Source organism: Coffea arabica, chromosome 11e, assembly GCF_036785885.1.
Source record: "Coffea arabica cultivar ET-39 chromosome 11e, Coffea Arabica ET-39 HiFi, whole genome shotgun sequence".
NCBI classification, from domain to species: Eukaryota; Viridiplantae; Streptophyta; class Magnoliopsida; order Gentianales; family Rubiaceae; genus Coffea; species Coffea arabica.
In genome coordinates, this window is record NC_092331.1 from 56,912,199 (window position 1) to 56,919,670 (window position 7,472).

Genomic DNA, 7,472 nt, shown 5'->3' on the forward strand with positions numbered 1-7,472 from the left:
TTTCATCAGGGTGCTACTTCTGTACTCTATACTGTCGTTTCCTCATCTGTTGAAATCACTGAGAGAAGTAAAAATGGCTCCTGTCTACAATTGTGCTGATTTCGCCATAGAAGTGCTGAACAACTGTGACCTTTTCTACAAGGAAAATTGGTTGCCAGTCACTGTTGGGCTAAGATTCCAAAGAGCATTTCTGAGCTACATTCCCAAGTGGAGTCACGCCGATGAGGGTGTGTCTCTGCGCCTTGGGGATCTTGTAAAGAGAATCGAAGATGCATTTCCAGAGGTGGAGCTGGAGGGCCTAGATGATGCTGCTGAACAAGGAGATGAAGAGTCTCTAGATGCTGCCCGCTCCAGCTGGCTGTAAAAAATTGAAAGGTTTAAGCCAGAAATCAAGAAAGCTTATGACGATTTATCAGAGTATATACCTGAATGCAAATATCCTGTTACTGATTATGATACATGAAAAAAGTTCGTAGATTTCATCATAGATATACCATGAAGGAACTAGTTTATGAAAAGAACGTGACTGGTGGAACGAAGAAAGACATAATTTGAAGCACTTGCAGCAAACCTGCACTTGCTGGAATGTTTCATTTTCTGTTTGGTGCACGAAACAAATCCTTGTAGGCAATTTATAGGTCTCTGGGTTCATCTTGGAACTTTGGCTATGCATGCAGCAAATCTATCATGTTCATGCTGGGATGATAAAATGGATGACCACAGGGCAAAGGAAACTACTCTCAGGGCTTCTGATCTGCTGCAGAAGATTAAGCCCACCACTACTGAAGCTGTGCAGATGTATTTAGAAGTCATGAAATCTATCACTTATTGCTTCGAATATGCTACTACCAAAAAATTTATCCGATTTCTCATTCCTAAAAAGGTTCGAGTCGAACCCCACGTCAACCTCCACGACGGGTTAAAATTCCTGGTAACTTTTGTGCTGAGTACACCTGAGAAACGTGCAAAGGATGTAGAACATATCTCGTCAGCGATTAATCATGGAGATTGCATCTCTCAAATTCTCACGGCGTGAAGGATTTGAAAATGATGTTCCACTTTACCTGTTGCTTCAAAAGATTGAACTTCTCAAGCTGGAGGTTGTTTTGATGAAGCTAATAAGCAGCACCAAAGCCAAAGATCGGGATGGGGATACATTTGGTACCCTCCAAAAGGGGATGAGATTCCTACAAATATTTTTCAAACATCCACCTGGGATCACAGAAAAGGTGACGAGGATCCTGGCTTGTATTGAAACTGTCGCAGAGAAGATAGGAACTCTTACCGTCTCATTTCATACAGAGTAGATCGAAGAGGATACAGTTCAGCATGCAATCAGACTGCTTGTCAATATCAGTCTTTTGAAAGCTGAAACATTTTTTATGGAACTCACTATGAACAGCAATGCCAGTTCGATGAAACTTGCCAGAGACCAAATTGAAAACCTTCATCAAGGTTTGGAATTCCTCAGAAACTTCCTCTCAGTTCCACAACAACAGGAACCTTCATCAAGGCCGTTCGGAAGCAGGCCAAGCAACAAAGTCCAGAGCTGGAAGATATTTGTGTAAACGCCACAGATATCAAGCGGATTACGTGATTGATTCAATTTTATCCAAGAATGGTATTGTGTGATATAATATGTTGTCCCTTTCCGATTTACTACACAATATTAAACTCATCAAGACAGAAGTTGAAGAGATCAATGAAAAAGTGGAAGCAGAAGAGATCAGGGAGAAGAAGGCAGAGGTAGAGGGGATCAAGGACGAGGCAGAGTTAGGAGTGATTGCTACTCCAATGATCGAAGAAGTTCTGCCTGTTCTCAACGATCAAGAAAAAGATGTATTTGATAGACTCAGAAGTGAAGACTACTCTGGCCAGAACAGTCTATAACAATATTAAGAATCAATTTAACGTTAGTGCTCAGTGTTCTGTTTCTAAACTATCTAGGAAAAAGGTGACGCTGCTTACGATTTTAGGTGATACCATCGAGATTATGGACGAAATCCGTAAGAAGGATGATGAAGATTTGGTGCTATCATTGCACCAAAATTTAAGTAGATGCAAGTTCATTATTGTCCTGGATGATGTATGGGACAACCAAAGTGTGGAATGACTTAGAAGGAGCATTTCGAAACCACGGGGAAGGAAATAGAATCTTGCTCACCAGTTGCGACTCTAATGTGGCTTTGGAAGCTAAAGGTGATAGTGTTCCTATTCATCTTCCTCCGCTTTCTTTTGATGAGAGTTGCGCTTTCTTTTGATGAGAGTTGGATGTTTCTGGAGAAGTTATTCACTACAAAATGTTCTGATGAGGAGTTGTTGCAAACTGGTAGGCTAATTGCAGAAAGTTGTAAAGGCCTACCTCTAGCACTTGTTGCAATAGCTAGTCTCCTCAAAAAAATCAAGATGAGAGTAGAGATGCTGATGGAAATTGCAGAAGATTTGAACTCACATGTTCTTGAAGATAAAGAAAGCATGTGCAAATGCATCCTCGAGCGGGTCTACAATCATATACCAGTTGATTTGAAACCATGTTTTCTTTACTTCGAGGCATTTGAACCGAGTAAAGAAGTTCCCGTTCAGAAATTGATTTGGTTGTGGATTGCAGAGGGGTTTATTATAAGAAAAGTTGATAAGAAGAGCTTATTGGAAGACGCTGCTGAGGCTTGTTTGATGGATCTTATCGCTATACGCTTAGCAATGGTTGACAGGAGAGGATCAATGGGAAGAGTCAAAACTTGCAGAGTGCATGATAGTTTCCACAAGTTTTGCCTGTCAAAAATTGAAGAAGCAAACTTTTTGGAGTTCACATTCTGGTATAACAAATAGTTTTCCTCTTCTCATTCTATTTCCTAGGAGCAACATCGACTGAGTATATGTTCTTCAAGAGAGCATTTTGCTAATTTAAAGCCTTATGGTCCACATGCCCGCACTCTATTTTTTTCTGCAACAAGTGACAAAAATCCAAGATATGAATATGATATGACATTTATCTGTTGCAACTTTATAAACTTTTTAGAGTTTGGGATATTGAAAGCATCAATGTGGGCAATTCTTTTCCAAAGGGCAACGAATTTGTGGATCAATTGAGGTATTTAGCAGTATGTGGCTTTATAAATTCTATTCCATCATCAATAGCCAAGCACTGGAGAGTGGCATTGCCAAATGCTATTTGGAGCATGGCAATGTTGCAACACCTTCATGTGAACGATATAGCCATTTTCTGCTTGCCAGAAAAAAGATTTCAAATACTCCCTGGACTTGAGTTGCAGATACGTTTGCTCTCTGTGTCTCTATCTGTCTGTCTATTTGTCTATCTCTCACTCTCTCACTCTCTCTGTCCTTCATTTTTCTTGATCTTTAGGAATTGTTTGACTTGCATTCTAAATTCATGTTTATTCTCATGTTTATTTTGTCTGTTGGTTGCCTTAAGAAATCTTATTTCGGCATGCTGTGTATTTTGACAAATCTTTACTTACTCTCATCTCATGTGTCTCATAACCAAGTCTGTGAAGTGTAAGGAATTAATTTTGAAATTCAATTTTTCCAACGCAAGTGAAATGTGAATTGCTTTCGTCTGTTTTTTTTTTTTTTGGTTTTGGAAAAACTGTAAGTTGGATTTTGGTAGGGATCTATACTAAAGACCCTTTCTTATTTACTGTGGTTGACATAAGTATCATGAGACAAACGGTACTTTTTTTTTTGTTGAAATTACTGCATTTGCTCCTAATCAGGTTGGGAGCTACTGTTCACTTGCGTTTTATTTTGGACTAAGCACTTTCTGTTAATACTTCCTTTCAAATTCACAAGTCAAATTGTTGTATAATTATGTGATGAATTCACCATACCCTTTCCTTTTTTATTTCTGTCTTTAACCATACAACCCTTGGATTGCTCATTGAAATGTTTGCTGCTTCTCATTTTGTTTCTTCTGCTATTCAAAATTTTACATAATAATTCTGCAGTGGTCCACGGGCAATTTTGGTTGTAAATTTGGCATCAGAAATATTCTGCAGTGTTACATAATAATCCTTTATGTTGTCATTATATGCATATGAAATCTAATTTACTTTAGTCAACCGGTTACTGTGAAGTGGATATATAGGCCATATTCTTCCGCGACAAGAGCACACACACACACACACACTCCCTCTCCCTCCCTCATTCCCTCTCAAACAGGATATCAAGCTCTATGAACTTTGTATTGATGAGAAAACTGAAAACCTCACTGCTTGGAGGAGCTATATGGCCACAAGGAAATCCATTATGGCATTAATAGCAATTTAAGCTAATGATTGAAGTTTAAATATGTCGACCAAATGAGCATACCAGGAGTGGAGTGGATTTCTTTGAAGAGCAATTTTTTGGAGATGGCCTGTGGAAATCCTCTCAGGAATAGAGTTTTTTTTTCTAGTTTATGGAAAAGGTTTCATGGGCAATAGAATGTCTATATCTTTTATATTTTGAATAAAGAAGTGCATACACTTATTTGTTATTTAATCAAGCAAAAGATATCTACATGGCTGTTTCATATAACTAAACTCCAGCAAATTTTCCCAGCTCGTATGGAAATAGAGAATTCTTAGACTCAAACTAAGGTACTGCTGATCGACTATGAAGTGAACAGTTGTCTGGAGTGTGATGTTAGTGCACAGTATGTTTCAGTGTAAAAGTCCTCTTTGACTTCTGGGAATGTTGTTTCTACTTTTTGTTCATCTTTGGCTTGTACTTGGAGGATTTTTTTTTTCGAAGATTAACCTAGTTTCATGTCATTCTACAATGTGTTGTAGATCACTAACATGTCCGGTAACCCAAATGCAGTGGCTGAATGCATTGAGGCTTTGTTGCCTGCCCTAAAGTATGCATTGAAGCAGATAAAGGGGGATAAGAGAGAGAAGCATCCTCGCCACGTTCCCCCTGCAGAAGCTGCTCCATCAGATACATGGGAACTAGATATAAGTCAGCTTCAAACAATGTTCAGCATTCTGGTTGTTCTTGTAAAAAAAGCCCTTTGCGCGCCCAACTGGGCAAATGACCAGTTGTAACATTCATGCAGGAAGTCGTAACAAAAAGGGGTAAATGAACATGTTGTTCACTGTCATTCTAATTTACCAAATGGATGAAATACTACCTTTGAAAATTCATCATTCATATATGTTCCACAAGGGGGCGATGATACATATGCCAGCCATAAAGCAAAGTAGAAAGAAAATTGTACCAGTAGTGTTTCACCATACAGAACTTGCTCTAAATTTAAAATGAAAATATGTTCAGCAGTAACTAAGACAGTTAGTTAATCGCGCATACTAGCAAGAAACAATAAAAGATCCTCACTTTTCAGCCTTAATTGCAATGACGATCTCATCCAATTTTTCCACGCATTTCGCATTCCACTTGTCATACTCATCTCTCTTATCTACCTCATCCGGAGACAGGAAGGTATTTAACATCATTCTCAATAGTTTGGTGAGCTCAAGCACTTCTTTTTTGACTTCTTCTCTCAACTCATGAAGCTCAACCACCACGAGATAATGCACCAAATTCAAAGTAGCTTCAAATGTTGTCTTGTCTTTCTTTAGATTTTTTATACTCTCTTGAATCATAACTAAGATGTCTCTGTCACTCTCAAAACCAAGCATGAACTTCACCAAATTGCGAGCCAGGTCAAACAAGGTGAAACCACAACAATAAACTGTTAAACGCATAGCCAGAGTTGAGTGAAAGATCATCCTATCCAACCTCTCAAACCATCCATCAGCCCTACCCCCATTATCACTACCATCACCCCCATTATCACCACCCCTATTACCATTACTACTATGATTACGCCCACCCCCATTAGCTCCCCATTGCTACCGTTCCTCGCCCCACCAACACCAGCATTCACTCTATGGATAGCCCCACTAGAACTCCCCTTCACACCAACAGCCTCGTTACCACCACCATAAGAAGACCCATTCACACCACCATTGACTCTACTAGTTCTAGTTGAACCTCCATTCGCAGCCTTGTTACAGTAGAGCCTTCCTCTGCTGCAAGTTTGAATGACACGAAACATCTCCTGAAAACATATGCACTACTACAAAACAGTAGTTAACAATAAGCTAGCCCCATCCCTTTCAAACTTCTAATAAGATGATAAAACAAGCCCAAATCTAAAACCCCAAACTTTGAACCAAGTTAATAAGCACACATTCCCCACTAAAACTAGTGTGAATACCCTTACTACGCACGGTGCTTATGTTATTGAAATAAATTAAAATATTATATCATTTTAATTTGAAAAAAGTTAAAAAATTATACCAACATAATTAAAATTTAAGATTTGTCTAACAATAGTTCAAAGTATAACAAAATCTTTAGATCATTCAAGAATTGCATTTTTGCGGAAGATGGATCTTAAAACAATAACAATAATTTATATTAGAAAATGAATGATATATGGATAGAAATAAATGTAATTGCATGTTTTATTTGATTTCAAAATGAAATAGCTACAAACATTATGCATTCGATTTGATAATTTTGTACAAAGGTGCGAACATTTTTTACACCAATTAACTTTTAGTATGAAAATTAATATGGGTGATTTAATTAATTCTATTGAATTTTGTAGAGTTCGTACTACAAATAATGTTTAGCGAGACTTGTATTTCTTGGAAGTGAACTTGCTGAACCTATTTAAAATATTTCATTGGAATCACTATGGTGTGAGATTCGTTTTGTGATCAGTTATTTTTTTTTTTTGTAATCTTGCAGGTTTGGAATTAAGACTCCACTGAAATAAACGATGGAACCAATTGGGGCTAATGGAGGCCATAACCCTCCTCCCCAAGTTTTAAAAATTATAATTCATATTATGTAAATATTTGTGTAAAATAAAGTTGCCCCTCCTAATTTTTATAATTTTAGTTTATATTATGACAACATATATATAAGTATATATGTGTACGTGTGTGAATTAACTACAATTGAATTAATTTTTTTTATTTAAAAAAGTTATTTATTTTTTACATCCCTTTATAATTAAAGTTAATAATTGATATTTTTAGATGTCATATATTTAAATAGATAAAAATTATTTCAAAATGAAATACTTACAAACATTATGCATTCGGTTTGATAATTTTGTACAAAGATACAAACATTTTTTACATCAATCAACTTTTAGTATGAAAATCAATATTGGTGATTTAATTAACTCTGTTGAATTTTGTGGAGTTGATACTATTAAAAAATGTTTAGTGAGACCTCTATTTTTTAGAAGTAAATTTGCTGAACTTTTTAAAAATATTTCAGTAGAATCATCATAGTGTAAAATTCATTTTGTGATCAATTATTTTCTCCTTTGTAATCTTGCAACTTTGGAATTAAGATGCTATTGAAATCAATGATGGAACCAAGGGGGGCTAATGGGGGCCATATCTCCCCCCTCACCCAAGTTTTAAAATTTTTAATTCCTATTGTGAAAA